General features: G+C 39.0%; 1 protein-coding gene across 3 annotated transcripts in view; it reads right to left on the bottom strand.

The window, feature by feature from the left end:
• The window catches only part of CATSPERE (catsper channel auxiliary subunit epsilon), a 179,284-nt gene that overhangs the window by 131,290 nt on the left and 20,605 nt on the right, over positions 1-27,389 (bottom strand). The gene's annotated exons all lie outside the window — the stretch shown is intronic.

Genomic DNA, 27,389 nt, shown 5'->3' with positions numbered 1-27,389 from the left:
TGGCTCCCAGCTTAGGGTAGGCGCAGCTCCAGCTGTTGCGGCCATTTGGAGAGTGAACCAAAGGAAGGAGGACCTTTCTCTCTGTCTCTCCCTCTCACTGTCTGTAACTCTACCTCTCAAATAAATAAAATAAACCTTTGGAAAAAAAGCCTATAGTGTTTACATATTGCATTATAGGTCAAATTCTTCATTACCACAAATCAGGGAAAAATATGATATTTTTCTTTTGGGGACTGGTTATCTTTGATGCATATAGCTAAAATATTAAGTCTTTCTGATTAATTGAAACCATTTGTAGAGACCCTGCTTCTCACTTGTTACGCTTTTTGTGTTACATTCTGGCTTTTTGTATTATTATATTTGTATATCTTTATTTGTTGATCTCTTCATTCACCAGCCCTAAAAGAAACAATATTTAATTGTATATTTAGTTGTATGTTTTATAGAAAGTGCTTTTTTCACTTTAAAATTATCTGTGTATATAGTATTTTCATATAATCTCTAAAAGCCAATATTTCAGGACTATATTCTTTCATTTGCTGATGCTACAAGGTACCTAGTACAGTATTATGCACAAAATAAAATTAGGGGCTGGCATTGTGGCATAGAAGGTCCATACCATACGGGCACCAGTTTGAGTCCTGGCTGCTCCACTTCTGACCCATCTTTCTGCTAACGTGCCAGCATCCCTTTTGGGCACCAGTCCGAGTCCCAGATGCTCCATTTCTGGTCCAGCTCTCTGCTACGGCCTGGGAAAGCAACAGAAGATGACCCAAGTGCTTGGGCCCATGCACCCATGTGGGAAACCCAGATGAAGCTCCAGGCTCCAGGCTTCAGCCTGGCCCTGTCCTTGCTGTTGCAGCCATTTGGGAAGTGAACTAGTGGATGAAAAACTCTCTCTCTTTCTCTTTCTAACTCTGTCTTTCAAATAAATAAAACAAATCTTTAAAAAATAAATAAAATGCACCTTGCGGCGCCGGCAAACTGGGTTCTAGTCCCGGTTGGGGCGCCGGATTCTGTCCCGGTTGCCCCTCTTCCAGGCCAGCTCTCTGCTATGGCCAGGGAGTGCAGTGGAGGATGGCCCAGGTGCTTGGGCCCTGCACCCCATGGGAGACCAGGAAAAGCACCTGGCTCCTGGCTCCTGCCAGGATCAGCGCGGTGCGCCGGCTGCAGCGGCGGCCATTGGAGGGTGAACCAGCGGCAAAGGAAGACCTTTCTCTCTCTGTCTCTCTCTCTCACTGTCCACTCTGCCTGTCAAAAAAAAAAAAAAATAAATAAATAAATAAATAAATAAAATGAAAATATTTTGAGGGGTTGGGCATTAGGTATAGCAATGAAGACATCACTTGGGATACTCATATACTGTATAAGAGTACCTGGATTTGAGTCCAATTCCAGTTTCCTGTTAATGTGAACCCTAAGAGGCAGTAGTGATGGCTCAAGTTCTTTGGTCTCTGCCACCCATGTAAGAGACATATATTAAGTTCTAGTCTTCTGGTTTCAGTCTGGCCTGGCCCCTGCTGTTGCAGGAATTTGGGGAGTGACCCAGAAAAAGCAAGGTCTCTGTATCTCTCCAATAAATAAAAATAATTCTATATGCTGTTTTATTTTATGATTATATGGATATATATAGTTGTCAACCTCAAGCACAAATCAGAGCTATAACCTCAAAACCATTGTAATTTAGCACATTTAGCAAAGGTAGAGTATCTGTCAAAATAGAATTGTTTTCCCAGCAAATCTTTCTTTTTTATAAAAGGTTTGTTTTATTTATTTGAAAGGCAGAGTTACAGAGAGAGAGAGGGAGAGACAGGGAAAGAAATATTCTATCCACTGGTTCACTCCCAAAATGGCCTCAACAGCCAGGCATGGGCCAGACTGGAGCTTCTTCTGAGTCTCCTACTTGGGTGTAGGGGCCTAAGCACTTGGACCATCTCCTGCTGCCTTCCCAGGCACATCAGCAGAGAGCTGGATCGTAAGTGTAGCAGCCAGAACTCTATGGGATGCCAGGATTACAGGCGGTGGATTAACCTGCACGTGGCTCCTGGCTTCGGATCAGCGCGGTGCGCCAGCCACAGCGGCCATTGAGGGAGTGAACCAATGGAAAAGGAAGACCTTTCTCTGTCTCTCTCTCTCACTGTCCACTCTGCCTGTCAAAAAAACAAAACAAAACAAAACAAAAAAACAAAACAAAAAAAAACACACACACACGCAATAAAGAGGAAAAAACTGATTCAGAACTAAAGAACTGGCTAAGGCATGATGAAAATTAGAACATTCTAGATTTATGAAAGTTTTCAAGCAGGCACGTTTATTTCTACTATACATACAAAACTAACTTTATCAGTAATTATAGAGATAAAACACTAAATTGCTCAATCTTGAAAGACAAAAATTTGTCATATCAGGAAACATAGTAAATCCAGTTCAATACCACATACAAATGATATGCCTAAAGCAGAAGTTTACATAAAAATTGAAGATCAAAAGATAGAGATATATAAATATAATAATACAAAAAACCAGAATGTAACAGAAAACGCATAACAAGTGAGAAGCAGAGTCTCTGCAAATAGTTTCAATTAATCAGAAAGGCTTAATATTTTAGTTGTATGCATCAAAAAGATAAACCAGCCCCAAAAAGACAAATATCATATTTTTCCCTGATCTGTGGTAACTAGTATACAGAGTACAAAAAAAAGTAATGTATATGAGTGAAATGGACATTTTGAGATTTGATTATTTTTTACAGCCCTTGTCTATACTCTGAGGGGCAGTGGTTTACTACTTGTTACTTGTTAAATTCTAATCTAGTGGAGGTTTAAGCTTGTGATAATAAGGTAAACTGAAAGTATGTCATTACAAAAATTTAAAGAAAAATAGGAAAAGAAGGAGCAGGGAGAGAGAGTATGATGGGAAGTATCATTATGTTCACTTATAAGTATCATTTATATATATAAAACATATCTATGCATAATGAAATACATAAAATTTGTTCTTCTATAAATTAAAAATTAAATAATAAATAAATAAAGCTAATTTCAAAATATAAAGCTAAGATTTAGATTCCTACAAGGAAAAATGTTATATCATAGTAGAAGATTTTAGCACATCTCTGTCACCAATTGATAGATCAAACCAACAGTGATCTTATAAACACACTGAAGATTTGAATAGCACACTTAATACAATCTACTATACATAAATAGATTATTTCACCCAACAATACAAAAATACATATCTTTAGGTATTCATGGACCAATTATAAACATCTTTTACATTGGAAGCCTAAAAAACCTGGTCCCATAGCTCTCTGATTGCCATACAGTTAGGCTTGAATCCAATAAAAAATAAAAGATCATAATGTCTGTAAATTGAAAAATGCATTTCTGATAACTCATGATCAAAAAAACTATAGCAAGCATTAGAGAATTAGTTCTGAGCAACAACAAAAATTACAATTAAGAAATATTTCCAACATTCATTGAATGCAATTATAATGGTCCTAAAAAGAAAATGTATTACCTTAAATCTATACATTAGAAAAGAGAAAGCTTCATGTACAATGGGCTAGCTAATCAATATAATATGTTTGGAAGAACAACTGTTTTTTAATGACTCCTCTATTTTTCCTGCATTCTTTTTTTTCTTTTATTTAATAAAAATAAATTTCAAAAGTACAGCTTTTGGATTATAGTGGTTTCTCCCCCCATAACCTCCCTCCTACCCACAAAGCATCCCATCTCCTACCCCCTCTTCCATTCCATTCTTCATTAAGATTCATTTGTAATTATCTTTATATACAGAAGATCAACTTAGTATATACTAAGTAAAGATGTCTACAGTTTGCACCCACACAGACACACAAAGTATAAAGTACTGTTTGAAGACTAGTTTTACCATTAATTTGCATAGTACAACACATTAAGGACAGAGATCCTACATGGGGAGTAAGTGCACAGTGACTCCCGTTGTCGATTTAACAATTGGCACTCTTATTTATGACGTCAGTAATCACCTGAGGCTCTTGTCGTGAGCAGCCAAGGCTATGGAAGCCTCTTGAGTTCACAAACTCCAACCTTATTTAGACAAGGCCATAATCACAGTGGATGTTCTCTCCTCCCTTCAGAGAAAGGTACCTCCTTCTTTGATGGCCTGTCCTTTCCACTGGGATCTCACTCACAGAGATCTTTCATTTAGGTCATTTTTTTTCCCACAGTGTCTTGGCTTTCCATGCCTAAAATACTCTCATGGGCTTTTTAGCTGGACCTGACTGCCTTAAGGGCTGATTCTGAGGCCAGAGTGCTCTTTAGGACATCTGCCATTCTGCTGTGTATCCTGCTTCCCATGTTGGACTGTTCTCTCCTTTTAATTCTATTAGTTATTACTAGCAGACACTGGTTTTGTTTATGTGATCCCTTTGACACTTAATCCTATCTTTATGATCAATTATGAACTTAAACTGACCACTTTGACAAGTAAGATGGCATTGGTACATGCCACCTTACTGGGATTTAGAATCTCATGGCATGTTTCTAGCTCTACCATCAGGGGTAAGTCCGAGTGAGCCTGTGCAGAACTGTACATCTCCTCCCTCTCTTATTCCCACTCTTATTTTTAACAGAGATCAATTTTCAGTTAAATTTAAACACCTAAGAATAATTGTGTGTTAGCTAAAGAGTTCAACCAATGGTATTAAATATAACAAGAAAACATTAGAAGAAATAAAATAGTGAGCTGTTCCTTGACTGTCAAGGCAAGGGCTGGTCAAGTAATTGTTTCTCATAGTGTCCGTTTCACTTCTACAGGTTTCCTTTTAGGTGCTCAGTTAGTTGTCATAGATCAGAGAGAACATATGATATTTGTCCCTTTGGGACCGGCTTAATTCACTCAGCATGATGTTTTCCAGATCCCTCCATTTTGTTGCAAATGACTGGATTTCATTTTTTTTTTTACTGCTGTATAGTATCCTATACAGTACATAGCCCATAATTTTTTTATCCAGTCTTCTGGGTATTTAGGTTGATTTCATGTCTTAGCTATTGTGAACTGAGCTGCAATAAACATTGAGGTGCAGACAGCTCTTTTATTTGCCAATTTAATTTCCTTTGGGTAAATTCTGAGGAGTGGGATGGCTGGGTCATGTGGTAGGGCTATATTCAGGTTTCTGAGGAATCTCCAAACTGTGGAAGAACAACTTTAAAGAAAGTCGGGCGCTGCAGCATTGTGGGTAAGGCCACCAGATGCAGTGCCAGCGTCCCATGTGGGCGCCAGTTCAAGTCCTAGCTGCTCCACTTTTGATCCAACTCTCTGCCATGGCCAGGGAAAGCAGTAGAAGATGGCCAAGTCATTGGACCCCTGCACCTGCGTGGGAGACCAGGAAGAAGCTCCTGGCTCCTGGCTTCGGAAGGGCGCAGCTCTGGCCATTGCAGCCACCTGGAGAATGAACCAGTGGATGGAAAACCTGTCTCTCTCTCTCTCTCTCTCTCTCTCTCTCTCTCTCTACCTCTCCTTCTTTCTGTGTGTAACTCTGACTTTCAAATAAATAAATAAATCTTTAAAAAAGAAAAGAAAGCAAGTACAAGATAAGAGTGATAGTAATACAACAATTCAACAAAATCAAATGATGATTCTCTGAAAAGATGAATAAAATAGAAATAACTCAGAATAACAAAGAAACAAAAGGAAGGCACAAATAAAAATATTAGAAATGTTCAAAGAGGTATAACAACAGCTACTTCAGGGATTAAACAAATAGAAGGATGTTATAAACAACTTTATGACAATAAAACTGATACCACAACAACTAACTCAAGGCATGGATAAATGACTATAAACACTTTACTTATAGGCTGATTTTACAAGAATTAGAACTCCAAAATAGTCTGCTGACAATGAAAGGAACTGAATTTATAATCAGAAAATCCCCCCACCATAAATTCAGACCCAAGTGGATCTATGCAAGTTTTTATCACACTTTCAAGGAACATGTTTCCCATCTTGTGCAAACTCTCAAAGAATAGAAAAGGATGAAGATTCTTAACTTATGAGTTGAACATAGTCTTTTTAAAAAATATTTATTTATTTTTATTATTTGAAAGGCAGTTACAGAGAGGCAGAGGCAGGAAGAGAGAGAAAGTTCTTCCATCCACTGGTTCACTGCTCAACTGGCCACAATGACCGGAGCTGGCCCAATCAGAAGCCAGGAGTCAGGAGCTTCTTCTGGGTCTCCCATGTAGGTGCAGGGGCCCAAGAACTTGGGCCATCTTCTTTCTCAGGCCATGGCAGAGAGCTAGATCAGAAATGGAGCAGTAAGGACTTGAACCAGCGCCCATATGGGATGCTAACACTGTAGGTTGTAGCTTCACCTGCTACACCACAGCGCCGGCCCCTGAACATACTCTTAATACCAAAAGTAGAAAAGGATTGTACAAGGGATTAAAATCACAGGTCAATCTCACTCATGGATACACACACACAAGGAGAAGCAAACAGATACTAGCAAACTGAATCCATCAATGTATAAAGAAGACAAATTTTTTTTTCTTCCTTCAATTCCTTTAAGTTTCAGCTTTGCAACCATACAAAGAAGACAAATTTATCAAGATTATGTTGGCTTGTCCCAGAATTTAAGGTTATGGAAATTTAATTACTTAATTACTATTATACATCAGATTAACATAGTAAAGAAGAAAAACCCAACTAACTAAACTTTTAAATGAAAGCAGATAGTTTTTGAATAAATATCAACACTAGCTCATCAGAAAAATTCACAGCCAACAGAATAAAAGGGAACGTCCTTAACCAGGTAAAAGGTATCAACCAGAAGCCCTGTAAAAAATATCATCCAAAATATGAACTCAGGAGAGCCTTCCCTCTGAGATCAGGAATAACACAAGAGGGTCTGTATCACCCTTTTCATAAGCAGTAAGAAGAAGCAAAAGACATATTTAGCAGAAAAGAATAAACAAAACCATCTTTACTTAGAGGTGATGTGAGCTGTTAAAATTCTAAGAGTATGTGGCCGGCGCCGCAGCTCAATAATAATCCTCCGCCTGTGGCGCCAGCACACCGTGTTCTCTAGTCCCGGTCGGGGCGCCAGTTCTGTCCCGGTTGCCCCTCTTCCAGGCCAGCTCTCTGCTGTGGCCCGGGAGTGCAGTGGAGGATGGCCCAAGTCCTTGGGCCCTGCACCCCATGGGAGACCAGGATAAGTACCTGGCTCCTGCCTTTGGATCAGTGCGGTGCGCCGGCCGCGGCGGCCATTGGAGGGTGAACTAATGGCAAAGGAAGCCCTTTCTCTCTCTCTCTCTCACTGTCCACTCTGCCTGTCAAAAAAAATTAAAAAATAAATTCTAAGAGAGTATGTAAATAAATTGCTACAATTAATATAAGAATTTAGTGAGGCTGCTGAATATAAATATCATATTCAAAAGTAAGGTGGTTTCTGGTTCTGCATGTAATGAAATTGGACATCGCCAATCCATCCTAAAAACAAGTTAAAAGCTGACAAACTGAAAAACCAAGCAATCTTCTTAAATCCTGTTGCCCACAAAATTGAAGAGACAGATAGGCAGATGTAGAGAAGCATGATTCTGTAGCAGAAACCTCCTTGGGAACAAGTGCTGAGGTGGGAAATACTGAACTGGGACTGATGAATTGCTGGAGGCTAGGTGTGGACAAATCTAAGAGTTAAAACTCCAAGAGGACCCATTAACAATATTTTTTATTTGAAAAAGGGGGAGAGTGAGAGGAAGAGAGAGAAGTCTTCTATTTGCTGGTTTACTCCCCAAATGCCTACAATCGCTAGGGATGACCCAGACTGAAGCAAGTAGCTAGGAACTCAATATGGATCTCCCTGGTGGAGAGACCAAACTACTTCAGCTGTCACTGCTGCCTGCTAGTATATGCATTAGCAGGAAGCTGTAATGGGGTGAGGTGCTGGGACTCAACTGAGGCGCTCTGATACGCGATGTAGGCATCCCAAGCACAGCTTTATCACTGCACCGAATACCTACCCCCAGGAGCACTCATTCATGGGAAGCAAAAGCTCACACTTTTCTAGGCTTTACTTGTAGGAGCTCAGCCAGGTTCTCAGAGTAAATACCAGAAAAAGGTTCCCTCATGCTTCCTGCCGGAGGAAGGAAAAGGATGCCATTCTGAAACACCCCAGAAAATTCTTTTCTTAACGAAGTCTGCACTCAAGAGAAACTAGTTACCCAGAGCCTATCTGACCTGAGACCAAGAAAACACAAACCCAACTCCAGTCTGTGCGAGCCACCTTGTTGTATCTAAGGAGGGAACAAAAAGCTGACAGGCACTGATGAAGTCCACAACTCAGAGTCACAGGCTCACTAAGAGACTGATACTCTACTGTAGGACAATTAGAATGCTTCCCCTTCCACCACACCTTACCACTATTTTAATTAAGACTTATTAACAGCAGTTCCTTTTATCCAGTTATCAGGAAAAAGTTAGAGGGCATATTAAAAGACAAAAAAACACAGTTTGAAGAAATATATCAAGCATTAGAAGCAGACATAGCCAGGATGTTGGGATTCTCAGGCAGGAAAATGAAAATAGTTATGATTAATATGCTAGGGTTCTAATGTACGAGAAAAGATGCATAATATGAGCAGAGAGAAAGAAATCCTAGGAAAGAACCACAAAGAAAAACTAAAGAGGGGCTGGCGCAGTGACTCACTTGGTTTATCCTCTACCTGCGTCGCAGGCATCCCATATGGGCGCTGGTTCAAGTCCTGGCTGCTCTTCTTCCAGTCCAGCTCTCTGCTGTGACCTGGGAAGGCAGTGGAGGATGGCCCTGCACCCACATGGGAGACCAGGAGGAAGCACCTGGCTCCTGGCTTCAGATCGGCGCAGTTTCGGCAGTGATGGCTATTTGGGGGGGTGAACCAGTGGAGGGAAGACCTTTCTCTCTGTCTCTCTCTCTCACTGTCTATAACTCTACCTGTCAAATAAATAAATAAATAAAAAGAAAAGAAAAACTAAAGATAAAAAGCACTGTCAGGGTCTGGGGCTTTGGCGCAGTGGATTAAAGCCCCAGCCTGTAGCGCCATCCCATACGGGTGCTGGTTCGAGTCCTGGCTGCTCCTCTTCCCATCCAGCTCTCTGCTGTGGCTGGGAATGCAGTAGAATCTGTCCCAAATCCTTGGGCCTGCACACCTGCATAGGATACCTGGAAGAAGCTCCTGGCTCCTGGCTTTGGATCAGCTCAGCTCTGGCCATTGTGGTCATTTGGGGAGTGAACCAGTAGAATGGCTCTACCTCCCTCTGTAACTGTCTTTCAAACAAATAAAATAATTCTTAAAAAAACAAAAATCACTGTTGTAAAAATGAAGAATCCCTTTGATGGCCTCACCACTACACAGAAATGGCTGAGGAATCTGTGAGCTTAAGGATATATTAATAGAAACCTCCAAAACTGAAATATAAAGAGAACAAAGGCAGAAAAAAAACCCCAACAGTATTTGAGTACTATGATTCAGCTATAAAAAGTATAAAATATGCTAAATGGGAATTTCAGAAGAGAGGGAGGAAAAGAAAAAAAATTTGAAACAGTGACAATTTCCCCAAAGTTAATGGTAGATACCACCCCACAAACCAGGAAATTCAGAGAATATCATGCTGGATTAATGCTAAACAAAACTATACCTGGCATGTCATTTTCAAAAATTATGAAAGTCAAAGATCAAAAAAAAAAAAAAAATCCTGAATGAAGCCAGAGGGGAGGGAAAAACCCACTTTACCTATTAAAGGAGCAAAGATAAGAATTATATCCAAATTCTCAGAAATGATGCAAGAAAAAAAGAGAATGGAGTGAAATATTTAAACTATTGGGAGAGGCCAGCACTGTGGCGCAGTAGGTTAAGTTGCTGCTTGTCAAGTCCTGGCTGCTTCTGATTCAGCTCCCTGATAATGTGCCTGGGAAAGCAGTGAAAGATGACCCAAATACCTGGGCCCCTGCCACCCACGTGGGAGACCCAGATGGAGTTCCGGGCTTTTGACTTTGGCCTGGCCAGATCTGGCTGTTACAGCTCTTTGGGGATGGAACCAGTGGATAAAAAAATCTCTCTCTCACACTTTCCATCATTCTGTCTTTCAAAAAAATAAAATCTAAAAAAAAAAAAAAAAAAAAAAACAACAAAACATTGAGAGGGAAAACAAATACATACCAACCTAGAATTCTGTCCCCTGTGAAATTCTTTCAAGGGTAAAACAGAAAGCTTCTCAAACAAAATTTTCATAAATTTGTTGAAGAAATGTTAAAAATGGTTCTTTAGAGAAAAATAAGATAATTTAGGCCAGAAACTTAGATACAAGAAAGGAAGAGCATAGTAGAAGGCTTACATGAAGTTTTTCTTATCTTAGTCCATTTGAATTGTTATAATAAAACACCTTAAACTGGGTAGCTTATAAACAACAGAAAATTATTTTCCAGAGTTCTGTGGGCTGGCAAGTCCAAGAGCCAAAATTGGTGTCTGGTGCAGGCCTGCTTTTTGGTTCATAGACAGCATCTTCCAGCTATGTCCTCAGATGGTGACAGGAGCCAGCTAGTTTCTGGGGTCAGCACTATTATAGTTTCAACATGATTTGCCCCCACCTTGAATTCATGTAGGAGTATAATTCTCAAAGTCTTATGCTAATAGTATTAATGAGGTAGAAACTTAATTTGAATAGATGTAGGGCATATGTAATCTGGTTAGATTACATTGCATCATTAGGTTACAGCCCTCATAATTGAATCCTGTTGACTTTATAAAGAAAGGGAAAGGACCTAGTATTGTGGCATAGCACATAAAGCTGCTGCCTGTGACACTGGCATCCCATATAGGTGCCGGTTTAAATCCCAGCTTCTCCACTTCTGATCCAGCTCCCTTCTAATGGCCAGGGAAAAGCAGCAGAAGATGGCCCAAGTGCTTGGCCCTTGCCACCCATATGGGAAACTTGGAACCCAGATGAAATTCCTGGCTCTGGCCTGGACCAGCCCTGGCCATTGCAACCATCTGGAGAGTGAACCAGGGATAGATGAGCTCTCTCTTTCTCTCTGCCTCTTCCTCTCTCCATGCAACTCTGACTTTCAAATAAGTAAATAAATCTTTAACTTAAAAAAAAAAAAGAAAGAAAAAAAAAAAAGAAAGAAAGGGAGAGAGACCATACACACACATACATACATTCCCACCATGATGGGACTGAATTGTGCTATTTAGACTTTAAACCTCCAATGCAACCTCTTCTCTTTATAAAGCTAGCTTGCTTCAGATGTTTCCTCACACTAATGAAAAGCACTGGTCCCAAAGATGAAGGCTCTACTCCAAATCCTAATCACCTCCCTAAAGCCCCATCTCCTCATACTATCAGTTTGGAATTGTGGTTTTGACATTTGAATTTGGGGAGACACACACATTCAGACCACAAGATGCAGACAAAATAAAAAACTTTTACTGGGGCCAGTGTTGTCACACCAGCATCCCATATGGGTGCCAGTTTGAGACCTGGGCTGCTTCACTTCCAATCTAGCTCCCGCTAATGTACCGCGGAAATCAGTGGAAGATGGTCCTAGTGCTTGGGCCCCTGCACCCACGTGGGAGACTAGAAGAAGCTCCTGGGTTAGTCCTGGTCAAGTTCTGGTTCTTGAAGCTATTTGGGGAGTGAATCAGTGAATGGAAGATCTGTCTCTCTGTCTCTCCCTCTCTCTTTGTGACTCTGCCTTCCAAATAAATAAATCTTTAAAAAAACCCTTTTATTGTTTTTAGTCTTAATTGATCAGATAATAGTGTGTTAAGAACAGCAGCAACACTATACAATTATGTATGCTTCTGTACATGTTGTTTGTGTGTATGCTTAGGTATGCTTATATAAGATTAAAAAGAATGACAATAAGGACACAGGGGACAGGGATGAGGAATTATGATTATTTTATTATAAGGTACTCACACTACCTGTGAAGTGGTATAGGGTTATTTTGAAGTATGAATTTTTTTGGTAAACATTTATTGAAAACTGCTAGACAACCACTAAAAAATTTTTAAAGAGAAGTATCATATATGCTAAGAAAGGAGAGAAAATGGAATCATACAAAATATTTAATGAAAACTTCAGAAGAAAATTATTAAAAATAAATGAAACCACATAAGACATAAAAAGTAGAAGACAAAGTAGGAAAAAAACAAGGGTAAAAACTAGAAAATAATAACAAACATGATGGATATTAATCCAACTATATCAATGGTAACCATGAACATTAATAATTCAAATGTTATCAATTAAAAGGCAGATTTTCAGAATTAATAAAAAAAAAGAAGACCCAGTGGAATCATTTGGCACAGCAGTTAAGATACCATGTGGGACGCCTGCATCCCATATTGGAGTCCTTAGGACTAAGTTCTGGCTCTGCTCCAGGTTCCAGCTTCCTGCTAATATGCAACCTGGGACGCAGCAGCTGCTGAGTCCCTGTTACTCATATGGGAGACCTTCATTGAGTTCCTGGCTCCTGGCTTTGGCTTGGCCTAGACACGGTCATTTCAGGCATTTGGGGCCAATTAGCTAAGAAGACATAATAATATTTAAAATGGATATACCTAATAACAGAGCACCAAGACACTTGAGGAAAAAAAATCATAGAATTGCAAGGATAACAAGTGAATTACTATTATAACTGGAGACTTTAACAACACTCTATCAAAAATGGACAGATTCAGTAGGCAGAAAATTACTAAGTGTGCAGTTGAACTCAACAATACTTCAGTCAATTAGATATAATTAACAACTATTGAGTTATATTAAAAATCTAATTGTTCATTCAAAAACAGCAGAATATATATTCTTCTCAAGCTCACATAGAACATTCACCAAGATATACCATATTCCAGGCCATAAAACAACCTTGACAATTTTCAAATAATAGATATTACATAATTTTGTTTATGGAGTTAAACTAGAAACCAAAAGAAAATAACTTTGAAACACCAAAACACACGGAAATCAAACAACACGCTTCTAAATAACACATGGGATAAAGAAGAAATTCTAAAAATTTAAAATATTGGGAACTACATAAAATGAAACACCAGTTATCAAAATTTATGGAATGCATTGAAAGCATTGCTGTGAGGAAAATTTATAATCGTGAATACTTATTTTATATAAAAGAACCCAGATCTAAAATCAATAATTTGGGGCTGGCACCGCAGCTCACTTGGCTGATCTTCCACCTGTGGAGCCGGAATCCCATATGGGCACTGGGTTCTAGTCCCGGTTGCTCCTCTTCCAGTCCAGCTCTCTGCTGTGGCCTGGGAAAGCAGTAGAAGATGGCCCAAGTGCTTGGGCGCCTGCACCCGCATGGGAGACCAGGAAGAAGCACCTGGCTCCTAGATTCAGATTGGCGTAGCTCTGGCCCGTAGCGGCCATTTGGGGGGTGAACCAACGGAAGGAAGACCTTTCTCTCTGTCTCTCCCTCTCACTGTCTGTAACTCTACCTGTCAAATAAATAAATAAAAAATATCTTAAAAAATAAATAAAATCAATAATTTAAGCTTCTACCTTAGGAAATTAAGCAAGCAAACAAACAAAACAAAATTGAATTCAAAGTAGCAAAATAAATAATAAAAATTAGAGCAGAAATTAAAATTACAAATAAGAAAAAATAGAGAAAATTAATAAAACTGAGAGCTAGTTTTTGGAAAGATCCCTAAAATCAATAAGCTTCTAACCAGACTCACTAAGGAACAAAGAAAGATGATACAAACTGCTAAAACTAGAAATGAAAGAGAGATACCTCTACAAATTCCTTGGAGAAGCAAAGATCATAAAGGTATACCATGAACAACTCTAAGTCCACAAATTTGATAACCTAGATAAAAGGAAACAATTCCCTGTAAAGCACAAACAACCAACTCTCAAACAAGAAGTAGACAATATGAATCAGTTTTTATCTCTTAAACAGAATCAATAATTAATAATCTGTAAAAACACAGAGAGCACCAGGTCTACATGGGTTCTCTGGTGAATTCTACTAAACATTTAAGGAAAAATTACACTGATCCTCAACAATCTCTTTCAGAAAATAGAAGCAGAGGAAATATTTAACTCATTCTATGAGACCAGCATCATCATATTCCCAAACCAGACAAAGTCTTTACAATAAAATTAAAGACCAACATGCCTCATGAACATAGATACAAAAATCATTAATGTAGTACTACCAATTGACATCCAAAAGTGTTAAAAAAGAATTATACATTATAATCAGATGGAATCCACCACAGTTAAGCAGAACTGGTTCCACCTGCAAAACAACTAATGTAATCTGTCATATCAATAGGCTAAACAAGAAAAATTATATAATCATATTGACATATTCATAAAAGCATTAGAAAAACCACACTGATTCAAAATTAAAACTCTCAGTAAATTAGGAATGGAGAAATTCCTCTACTTGACAACAAAAAACTACAAAAACACCCACAGCTAACATCATACTTCATGGTGAAAACTAGATTTTTCTTCAGGAAGCTAAAGCAAAGATTAGGAAGAAAGCAAGGGTGTCCTTCTTGCCACTTTCTAACACTGTACTGGAAGTCCAAGCTAAAAGAATCAGAAAAGGAAACAAAAAATACATTGATTTTGGAAGGCAGAAACAAAAATAGTTCAATTTACAGATCTATATGATTGTATATAAAATCATTCAATTAAAAATAAATATTCAAGGTTAATATACAAAGACAATCACTTTCCTATACACCAGCAATGAAGAAGTAGAATTTGAAATTAAAAATAGAGTATCACATTATCATCACATTTAATTCTTTTGATGAAAGAAATCAAACTAGATAACTCCAGGTTCATTAATATAAAGACTGAATATTATCAAGATGTCAGTTCTTCCCAACTTGATACATTTGATGTTATTCCAATCACTCCAGGAAATTTATTTTATAGATATTAACATACTGATACTAAAATTTATATAAAGAGGCAAAAGACTCAGAATAAGCATCACAATGTTAAAGAAGAGCACAAGGGTCAGTGCTGTGGCACAGAAGATTGAAGCTACAAACTGCAGTGCCAACATCTTACAGGGGAGCCAGTTTGAGTACCGGCTGCTTCACTTCCAATCCAGCTCCTTGCTAATGTGCCTGGGAAGGCAGTGGAGGATAGTTCATCCTTGGGGCCCTGCACCCATGCAGGAAACCTGGAAGAAGCTCTTGGCTCCTGCCTTCAGCCTGGCCAACCCCCATCATTGCAGCCATTTGGGGAGGGAAGAGCGGATGGAAGATTTCTCTCTCTCCTCTCTTTAACTCTGCCTTTCAAATAAATAAACACATCTTTATTAAAAAAAAGAACACTGATAACACTAGGTGTTTAGGAGAATGTAAAGCAACAGGAGCACTCATTGCTGGTATGAGTGGCACAGCTAATTTGGAAGATACTTTGGTGTTTTCTTACAAAAGTAAACACCTACCATAAATCTGCACATGGATATTGGTAGCATTTTGTAAGCAACTAAGTTTCAAACCTTGTAAGCAACAAAGATGTCCTTCAACAGGAGGAAGTTACATGGTGGTACATTCAGACAATGGAATATTTTTCAGTACTAAAAAGAAATGAGCTATAAAGACATTTAAAGACATAAAGGAACCTTGAACACATGTTGCTAATTAATTAAAAAGAAGCCAGTCTGAGAAGCCTACATACTATACAGGTACAACTATATGGCACTCTGGAAAAGAGAAAACTATGGAGGCAGTTAAAAATCAGTGGTTTATGGGAGACTAGAAAGGAATTCCTGGCTTCTGGCTTCTGGCTTCTGCCTGGCCAAGGGTTAGGACTAGGCTTCTGCCTGGCTAATGTTGTGGCACTTGGGGAGCGAATCAGTGAAAGGAAGATGGATTGATCACCACCACCACCAACACCCTTGGCCCAGTGCTCTGTCTTTCAAATAAATCAATCAATCTTAAAAAAAAAATCAATGGTTACCCAGGGTTGCTGGGAAAGAAGGATGAACAGGCGGAACAAAGATTGCTAGGGCAGTGAAAATAATATTCACAATATTATAATGGTACATGCATGTCATCATACATTTGTCTAAATAAACAGAACATATAACACTGAGAGAGACTCATAATGTCAAGTGTGGACTTTGAGTGTTAATGTATCAATGTAGGCTCATCACTTCCAAATATACCACTGTGGTAGGGGATACTGAGAATGAGGGGGGTGGGGGATGGCCATGTGTAGGGACAGGGAGCATATGGGATATGTCTTTCAATTTTGCTGTGAGTTCAAAACTAATCTAAAAAAATAAATCTTAGGGCTGGTGCTGTGGTACAGCAAGTTAAACTGTTACTGGCATCAATTATGGGTGCTGATTTGAGTGCCAACCACTTCATTTCCATTCCAGCTCCCTGCTAATGCACCTAAGAAAGCAGTGGAAGATGGTTCAAGTTCTTTGGGCCTCTACATCGATGTGGGAGACCCAGATGAAGCTCCTGGCTCCTGGCTTCAGCCTGGCCAGCTCTGGGCCATTGTGGTCATTTAGGGAGTGAGCCAGAAGATGGAAGACTTCTTTCTGTCTTTTCCTCTTCCTCTGTACTTCACCTTTCAAATCAAATAAATAAATCGTAAAAAAAAAAAAAAAAAACTTTCCCAGTCTTTCAAATAAAATGAAAATAAATAAAATATACTAAGTCTTAAAAACAAATATAGGTGTAATACACAAATATATAGACACAGCCACACAAACATACACACACACATTTATGTTCAGTTTCATTGTAAAAAAAAGTCTTGAAAAAAATTAAATTGTATTTTATAAAAAAACAAGGACTAGTTAGAAAGTGTAATTTGAAAAATTTAACTATTTACAATAGCAACAAACATATAAAGAAATTAAGTTGTAGGGGGGCAGTGTTGTGGTTAAAATTGCCACCTATGACACTGGTATCTCATATGAGTGGTGGATAGATTCCTGGACACATACAAACTACCATAGAAAACCTAAATATTCCCATTACCAAGAGAGAAATTGAATCATTAATAAACATTCTCCCAACAAAGAAAAGCCCAGGACCGGATGGGTTCACTGCTGAATTCTACCAGACATTTAAAGAAGAATTAACTCCAATTCTTCTCAAACTATTCAGAACAATTGAAAGAGAGGGAATCCTCCCAAGTTCTTTCTATGAAGCCAGCATCACCTTAATTCCTAAACCTGAAAAAGATACAAAGAGAAATACAGACCAATTTCCCAGAAGAACATAAATGCAAAAATCCTCAACAAAATTCTAGCCAATAGAATCCAAAAACACATCAGAAAGATCATTCACCCAGATCAAGTATGATTTATCCCAGGTATGCAGGGATGGTTCAACACTTGCAAATCAATCAATGTGATACATCACAATAACAAAATGAAGGAAAAAACATGTGATTAGTTCAATAGATGCAGAAAGAGCATCTGATAAAATACAACAGCCTTTTATGATGAAAACTCCAAGCAAATTTGGTACAGAGGGAACATTCCTCAACACAATCAAGGAAATTTATGAAAATCCCATGGCCAGATCCTGTTGAAAGGAGAAAAGTTGGAAGCATTCCCACTCAGATTTGGAACCAGACAAGGATGCCCACTCTTACAACTGCTAGTCCTGGCAGTTTTAGCCAGAGCCATTAGGAAAAGAAAAAGAAATCAAAAGGATACAAAATTGGGAAGGAGGAAGTCAAACTATCCCTATTTGCATATGACATGATTCTATATGTAGCGGATCCAAAAGACTCCATTGAGAGACTATTAAAACTCATAGAAGAGTTTGGTAAAGTAGCAGGATATAAAATAAATACACAAAAACAACAGCCTTTGTATACACAGACAGTGCCATAGCTGAGAAAAAACTTCTAAGATCAATCCCATTTACAACAGCTACAAAAAAATCAAATACCTTGGAATAAATTTAACCAAGGATGTCAAAGATCTCCACGATGAGAATTACAAAATATTAAAGAAAGAAAACAGAAGAAGATACCAAAAAATGGAAAAATCTTCCATGTTCATGAATTGAAGAAATCAACATCATCAAAATGTACATACTTCCAAAAGTAAATTACAGATTCAATGCAATTCCAATCAAAATACCTTGTACATTCTTCTCAGATACAGAATAAATGATGCTGAAGTTCATATGGAAACACAGGAGATCCTGAATGGCTAAAACAATCTTATACAACAAAAACAAAACCAGAGGCATCACAATACCAGATTTCAAGACATACTACAAGGCAGTTATAATCAAAACAGCCTGGTTCTGATACAGAAACAGATGGATAGACCAATGGAACAGAATAGAAACTCCAGAAATCCAAGCATCTACAACCAACTTACATTTGACAAAGGATCTAAAACCAATCTCTGGAGCAAGGACAGTCTTTTTAAAGAACAATACTGTGAAAACTGGATCTCCACATGCAGAAGTATGAAGCAAGACTCCTACTTTATTGGCTGGCGCCACAGCTCAATAGGCTAATCCTCTGCCTGCAGCGCCAGCACCCCGGGTTATAGTCCCGGTCGGGGTGCCGGATTCTGTCCCGGTTGCCCCTCTTCCAGGCCAGCTCTCTGCTGTGGCCCGGGAGTGCAGTGAAGGATGGCTCAACTGCTTGGGCCCTGCACCCGCATGGGAGACCAGGAGAAGCACCTGGCTCCTGGCTTCGGATCAGCGCGATGCGCCGGCTGCAGTGGCCATTGGAGGGTGAACCAACGGTAAATGAAGACCTTTCTCTCTGTCTCTCTCACTGTCCACTCTGTCTGTCAAAAGAAAAAAAAAAAAGACTCCTACTCCTACCTTACAACTTACACAAAAATCCACTCAAAATGGATTGAAGACCAAAATCTACAACCTAATATCATAAAGTTATTAGAGAACATTGGGGAAATTGCAAGACATTGGCATGGGTGAAGAGTTCTTGGAAGAGACCCCAGAGGCACAGGCAATCAAAGCTAAAATTAATAAATGGGATTACTTCAAATTGAGAAGCTTCTGTACTGCAAAAGAAACATTTAAGTGAAGAGGCAATCAACAGAATGGGAGAAATTATTTGCAGACTATACAACTGATAAAGGATTAATAACCAGAATATATAAAGAGATTAAAAACTCAATGACAATAAAACAATCCAGTTAAGAAATGGGCAAAGGATTTAAACAGACATTTTTCCAAAGAGAAGATCCAAATGGCCAACAGACACATGAAAAAATGCTCAGGATTACTAGCCATCAGGGAAATGCAAATCAAAACCACAATGAGGTTTCACCTCACTACAGTTAGAACAGCTTTCATAAAGAAATCAACAAACAACAAATGCTGGCGAAGATGTGGGTGAAAAGGTACCATAATCCACTGTTGGTGGTAATGTAAACTGGTAAAGCCACTATGGAAGACAGTATGGAGATACCTTAGAAATCTGAGTATAGACCATATGACCCAGCCATCTGACTCCTGGGAATTTATCCAAGGGAAATGAAATTAACATATGAATGAGTTACCTGCACTCCCATGTTTATTGCAGCTCAATTCACAATAGCTAAGAAATGGAATCAACCCAAGTGCCTTTCAACTGAAGACTGGAAAAAGCAATTAATGAAATATGTACTCTATGAAATACTACAAAGCAGTTAAAAATGAAATCTGGTCATTTGCAACAAAATAGACGAATCTGGAAAACACCAGACTTAGTGAAATAAGTCAGTCCCAGCGGGAAAAATACCATATGTTCTCCCTGACCTGTGATAACTAATAGTGCACCTAAAAAGCAATGTGTAGAAGTGAAATTATACTTGAGAAGCAATGACTTGAACAGCTCTTGTCTTGACTGTTGAGGAAGAGTTTTTTTTTTCATACTATTTGTTGAACTCTTTACTTAACAGAGTTAATCATTTGTGTATAAAGTCAATTGAAAATAGATCTCAGTAAAAAATGAGTGGGAATAAAAGTGGGAGGATGAAGTAAGGTGGGAGTATGGCTGGGAGTGTGAGCACTGTCCGAAGAATCACCATGTTCCTAAAGTTGCAATGATGAAGTGTATGAAGTTTGTAACTGTAAAGCTGTATAGTTCTGCATACATTCCTAAGGACTTACTTCTAAGGGTACAGTTTAAAATCTTGCCATGGGACCCCAAATCCCCTTAAGCTGGGTGGTAAAAATACCATCATAAGAGTTAAAAGTAATCATATGGATAGGATTAAGTGTTAAAGTGATCATGTAAATAGGATTAAGTGTCTGGTAACAATAATAGATAAAATTTAAAAAGAGTGAATGCTCCAACATGGGAAGCAGTGCACAGTCAACTCATGGAATTACAATTGCTTTAAGTAGCACTCTGACCTCAGAATCAGTCCTTAAGGCATTCTGGTCTGGCTGAAAAGCCCACAAGAGCATTTCAGGCATGGAAAGCCAAGACACTGTGGCAAAAAAATATCCTACATGAAGGCCCTCGGTGAGTGAGATACCAGTGGAAAGAAGTGGTCATCAAAAAAGGAAATACTTTTCTTTGACAGGAGGAGAAGACTTCTACTCTGCTTATGGCCTTGTCTAAATACTGACGAAGTTTGTGAATTCAAAAGGCTTCCATAGCCTAGGCACCTCATGTCAAGAGCCTTGGGTAGTTGCAGATGTCATATTTTTAAAGATTTTATTTATTTATTTGACAGGTATAATTACAGACAGTGAGAGGGAGAGACAGAGAGAAAGGTCTTCCTTCCATTGATTCACTCCACAAATGGCCACAACAGCTGGAGCGGCAGATCCGAAGCCAGGAGCCAGGTGCTTCTTCCTGGTCTCCCACGTGGGTGCAGGGGTCCAAGCACTTGGGCCATCTTGTACTACTTTCCCAGGCCACAGCAGAGAGCTGGACTGGAAGAGGAGCAACTGGGACTAGAACTGGTGCCCACATGGGATGCTGGCACCACAGGTGGATTAACCTCATGAGCCATGGCGCCGGCCCCCTGATGTCATATTTAAAAAAAAAGATTTATTTATTTGGAAAGTCAGAGTCCCACACAAGAGAGAAGGAGAGGCAGAGAGAGAGAGAGTGGTCTTCCACCCACTGGTTCACTCCCCAGATGGCCGAAATGGCCGGAGCTGCACTGATCTGAAGCCAGGAGCCAAGAGCTTCTCCTAAGTCTCCCACATGGGTGCAGGGGCCCAAGAACTTGGGCCATCCTTCACTGCTTTCCTAGGCCACAGCAGAGAGCTGGATCTGAAGAGGAGCAGCCGGGATGCCAACCAGCGCCCATATGGGACGCCGACGCTGCAGGCTGGGCTTTAACCTGCTGCGCCACAGTGCCAGCCCCTGATGTCATACTTAATAGTGTTAATTGACAACAGGAGTCACTGTGCACTAACTTTCCATGCAGCACCTCTGTCCTCAAAGAGTTGTATTATGAAAATTAACAGTAAAACTTGTTATCAAAGATTTATTTAATTTTCATGTATTAAGCAGAGGATATTCCTATGTCTCATAAGTTTTAATTATGCCTAAGTGTCCAACTCCATTGTTTGATTTCTTGGCGCTTCCTTAATTAATGATAAAACTTGTCCTCAAGCACTAATTTTCTTTTAATGTATTAAGTGGAGGATATTCTTATGTCTCATAAGTTATAGTTACGTCTGAGTGCTCACAAAAGATGTATCATTCTTGGGTGTTTCTTTAATACTAATTAAGTTTCTAAAAAAAGAAAAAGAAATGAAATTAACTTTGAAGTATAATGACTTTGAACAGCCCTTGTCTTGACTGTTGAGGAACATTATTTGTGTGTGTGCATATACAAATTGATGAACTCTTTACTTAATACAGAGTTTGCCTTCTGTGTATAAAGTTAATTGAAAATGGATCTTAGTGGAGAATGGGAGAGGGAAGAAGAGGAGGGTTGGGAGGGTGGATATGGAGAGAAGAATCACTATATTCCTAAAGCAGTACTTACAAAATGCATGAAGTTTGTATTCCTTAAACAAAAGGTTTCTTTGGGGGAAAAAAAGTCTCAAATTAAAAATATGCAGATAATAATCCAGTAGGTGTGGAATGAGGCCTGATAGTCTACACTTTTTTTTTTTTTTTTTTGACAGGCACAGTGGACAGTGAGAGAGAGAGACAGAGAGAAAGGTCTTCCTTTTGCTGTTGGTTCACCCTCCAATGGCCGCTGCGGCGGTGCTGTGGCCGGCACATCATGCTGATCTGAAGTCAGGAGCCAGGTGCTTCTCCTGGTCTACCATGCGGGTGCAGGGCCCAAGGACCTGGGCCATCCTCCACTGCACTCCCTGGCCACAGCAGAGAGCTGGCCTGGAAGAGGGGCAACCGGGACAGAATCCAGCGTGGTGTGCCGGTGCTGCAGGCAGAGGATTAGCCTATTGAGCCATGGCGCCAGCCAGTCTACACTTCTAACAATCTTCCAGGCAATGCCAGTGCTGCTGATCCTCAGACTATGTTTTTTTCAAAGATTTATTTGAAAGTCAAAGTTGGAGAGAGAGAGGGAGGGAGGGAAAAGGAAAGGAGGGAGGTGGGGGGTGGGGAGAAAAATCTTCTATCCACTGGTTCACTACCCAAATGGCCACAACAGCCATGCCTAGGCCTGTCCAAAGCCAGGAGCCAGGAGCTTCTTCTGGGTCTCCTTCATGGGTGCCAGGGCCTAGACAAGACTTTGAGTAGCAAGTTTTTATGACATATGTTTCAAATTGTTCATAGTATCATTTGTAACTACAAATAAGTCTGTCAGCAGAAGAATGCACTTGATCTTAGCCAAAAGGCCGAGAAGTGATCAGCAGAAGAATGAACAATGTAGTCATACAGTGAAATACTGAAAATACTGAAGAGAATTCACAATGAAAGAACTGAAGATTCTTGTTTAAATAGGAATGTCTCCAAATCATAATCTTTAGAGAAGGAAGCAAGCCACAGAAAAATGTTTAATGATTCAATTCAAGTAATTTTTAAGAACCAACAAAATGAAACAATTTATTACAATCAGTTAAAGGGCAGGCATTTATCCAAGTGGCTAAGATAGGGGGTTGGCACTTCCAAACTCCAAATCAGGGTGTCTAGTTTCTATTTCTGGTTCTGGTTCTTGCCTCCAGCTTCCTGCTAATGCAGACCCTGGGAAGGCAGCTGTGATGGTTGAAGTGATTGGGTTCCTGTCACCAATGTTGGAGATCTGAACTGAGTTTCCAGCTCCTGGCTTGGGTCCTTGGCCTAGCCCTAGCCTCCAGCATTGCAGGAATTTGGGGATTGAACCAGTGTATGACAGCTATCTGTATCTGTATCTCTACCTTTATCTCTCTTTCATTCTTTCTCTCTCTCTGCCTCTCAAATAAGTAACCTTTTTTTTTAAAAAAAAGTAAAGCAAGGAATTATTCATTGTACAATATTCAGGTTAGTGATTAACTCCTGCAGGATGAAAAGGATGTGATAAGAAGGAGCATAAAAAATATTCTGTTTCCAGTAATGTTCTATTTCTTGATTTGAGTGATGGATACATAGGTATTGATTTCACTATTATTCTATAAATGATATTTTTACAGGTGATAGACTTTGAAAATGTTAATGACATATACAAAAGGTATTTTTACAGCATGTATAGAAAAAATATGGGGTCTCTTTTATAAGAGCACTAATCCCATTCACAAAGGCTTTACCTTCATGACCTAATTATCTCCTAAAGTCCCTACCTGTAAATATTTTCACATGGAAGATTAGATTTGAGCATATGAACTGGGTGGACAAAAATTTTCAGTCCATTGCAACAAATTCTCCTCTCTGGTATTTCCCAAGTTCTCTCTGTGAGGGAAGTAAAATGTAGCCCATCTGGTTACAAAGGTAGGTCCTATTTGCCAACTCATCTCTACGAGAAATTTGTATCCCTAAATTTGCTCTTGTCTATTTCTTTTTAAAAATTTTTTATTTAAGTTACACAAGCTTCATGTATTTCATATATACGGATTCAGGAACAGAGTGACACTCCCCTGTTACCCTCCCCTCCTGCACATGCTCCAAACCTTCCTCTTCCTCTCATATCCCACTCCTCATTTTTACAAAGATCTATTTTCAGTTTACTTAATGACTATATAGTTAATTCTACATTAAGTAAAAGAGTTCAACAAATAGTATGAAGAAAGAAAAAAACAACAATAAAAAGAAAAAAGACACTGTTCCTCAACAGACAAGGGCTGTAAACAAAAATCAAATCTCAAAATTGTCTATTTCACTCCAATACATTACATTTCAAGTCACATTGGATCAGGGAAAACATATATGTCTTTTGGGGATTGGTTTACTTCACTAAGTTTAATGGTTTCCAGTTGCATTTATCTTGTTGCAAAAGACAGGATTTCTTTTTTTACAGCTGAGTAGTACTCCATAGTGTGTGTGTGTGTGTGTGTGTGTGTGTCTGTGTCTGTATTCCATAATTTCTTTATCCAGTCAACAGCTGATGGACATCTAGGTTGATTCCATATCTTAGCTATTGTGAATTGTGTTGCAATGAACATGGGGGTATAAATAACTCTTTCATACACTGATTAACTTGGGTTTGGGTAAATTCCCAGGAGTGGGATGGCTGGATCATATGGCAGGTCCATATTCAGATTTCTAAGGTATCTCCATACTTCCTTCCACTGTGGCTGTACCAGTTTAGATTCCCACCAACAGCAGTCCAGGGTACCTTTTCCCCTACATCCTCACCAGCATTTGCTGTTCATTGATTTCTGTGAGCCATTCTAACTGGAGTGAGGTGAAACCTCACCGTGTTTTTTTTTCTTCTTTTTCTTTTTTCATTTCCCTAATGGCTAGTGATCCTGAGCATTTTCTCAAGTGTCTGCTGGCCATATGAATTTCCTCTCTTGAAGAATCCCTCTTCAAGTCCTTTGCCCATTTTTTAACTGGATTGTTTGCTATGTGGATGCAGAATTTCTTGATCTCTTTATAGATTCTGGATGTTAACTCTTAATCAATTGCGTAGTTTGTAAATATTTTCTTCCACTCTTGTCAGTTGCCTCTTTACTTCGCTGAGTGTTTCTTTTGCAATGCAGAAGCTTCTTAGTTCTATATATTTCCATTTATCAATGTTGTCTTGGATTGTCTGTGCTTTTGGGGCCTTTTCCAAGAAGTCTGACTATGCCAATGTCTTGCAGAATTTCTCCAGTGTTCTTTAATAATTTGATGGGATCGGATTACAGATTTCAGTGTTTGATCCATTTCGAGTGGGTTCTTGTGTAAGGTATAAGGTAGGGGTCGTGTTTCACACTTCTGCATGTAGAGAGCCAGTTTCCACAGCACCATTTGCTAAAGAGACTTTCCTTACTCCAAAGATTGATTTTAGCTCCTTTGTCAAAGATAAATTGGTTGCAGATGCACAGGTTGATTTCTGGAGTTTCTGTTCTGTTCTAATTGATCTACAAGTCTGCTTTTGTGCCAGTACCAAGCTGTTTTGATAAGATACAATAGTAATGGGGGACTTCAACACTCCACTTTCATCAATGGACAGATCAGCTAGGCAGAAAATGAACAAAGAAACAACAGAGCTAATCAATAACAATAGAGCAAATGGACCTAACTGATATCTACAGAACTTTCCACCCCATAGTTGCAGAATAAACATTCTTCTTATCAGTGCATGGAACTTTCTCTAGGACTGACCACATGCTAGGCAATAAAGTCTCAGAAAATTCAAAAAATTTGAAACCATATCATGCATCTTCTCTGACCACAATGGAATGAAACCGGAAATCAGCAACTCAAGATTTTCCAGATCATATGCAAACACATGGAGACTGAACAACAAGCTCCTGAATGAACAGTAAGTCACTGAAGAAATCAAAAGAGAAATAAAAAAATTCCTGCAAACAAATGAAGATGACAATACATCATATCAAACTTATGGGATATAATAAAAGCAGTGTTAATAGGGAAGTTTATAGCTATTGATGCCTATATCAAGAAATTGGAAAGGTACCAAACAAACGAGCTATCAATGCATCTCAAGGACCTAGAAAAACAACAACAAATCAAACCCATGATTAGCAGGAAAAAGAAATAATTAAAATTAGAGAATAAACAAAATTGAAACAAATATAATACAAAAAATCAGTGAATGAAGATCTGTTTTTATTTTTGAAAAAAATAAACAAAATTGATACACCACTGGTCCGACTAACCAAAAAAAGAGGGAGAAGACCCAAATCAAAAAAATAAGAGATTAAAAAGGAAATACAGGGTCTGGCACTGTGGTACAGTGGGTAAAGACTCTGCCTTCAGTGCTGGCATCCCATATAGGTGCCAGTTCTAATCCCAGCTGCTACACTCCTGATCCAGCTCTCTGCTATGGATTGGGAAAGCAGTAGACGATGGCCCAAGTCCTTGGTTCCCTGCACCTGTGTGGTAGAACTGGAAGAAGCTCCTGGCTCCTGGCTTCAGATTGAGTCAACTCCAGCTGTGTGGCCATTTAGGGAGTGAACCAGAAGATGGAAGATCTCTCTCTCTCTCTCTCTCTCTCTCTCTGTTTGCCTCTGCTTCTGCCTTTTTCTAATGGTGCCTTTCAAATAAATAAATAAATAAATCTTCTAAAAAACAGAAAAAGGAAATATAACAACAGATACCACAGAAATAAAAAGAATAATCAGGAATTATTACAAAGAGCTGTATGCCAAAAAACTGGGAAACCAAGTCAAAATGTATAGATTCCTAGAAACATACAATCTACCAAAATTGAGTCATGAAGACATAGAAAACCTAAATAGATCTATAACCAAGATGAAAATTGAATCAGTAAGAAAGACCCTCCCAACAAAGAAAAGCCCAGGACCGGTTGGCTTCACTGCTGAATTCTACCTGACATTTAAAGAAGAACTAATTCCAATTCTTCTCAAGCTATTCAAAAAAACTGAAAGGGAAGGAATACTCCCAAACTCCTTCTATGAAGCCTGCATCACTCTAATTCCTAAACCAGCAAAAGATACAACAGAGAAGGAGAACTACAGACCAATATCCCTCATGAACATAGACACAAAAATCCTCAACAAAATCCTAGCCAATAGAATCCAAAAACACAACAGAAAGATCATTCACCAGGACCAAGTGGGATTTATCTCAGGTATGCAGGGATGGTTCAACATTTGCAAACCTTGTTGCACACTCTTGTTGCCCACTTATTGCACTGCGCTTCTGGGTGTGAGGCCTTATGGCCTCTGCTTTCCTGCCTGCATGCTTGCTCCACGTGGCACCTTGTATGGACCCAACTTACCTTCTAGACTTCTTTCTCCCCTAATTAAAGCCCTCATTTTCCTATGCATTTCTCTTACTGAATAAAAATGCTTAAAAACTTAAAAAAATTTTTT

Source organism: Oryctolagus cuniculus, chromosome 13 (genome assembly GCF_964237555.1).
Source record: "Oryctolagus cuniculus chromosome 13, mOryCun1.1, whole genome shotgun sequence".
In the NCBI taxonomy this organism is placed as follows: Eukaryota; Metazoa; Chordata; class Mammalia; order Lagomorpha; family Leporidae; genus Oryctolagus; species Oryctolagus cuniculus.
The sequence above is the reverse complement of the archived record's forward strand: the minus strand, read 5'-3'. Positions and strand labels throughout refer to the sequence as shown.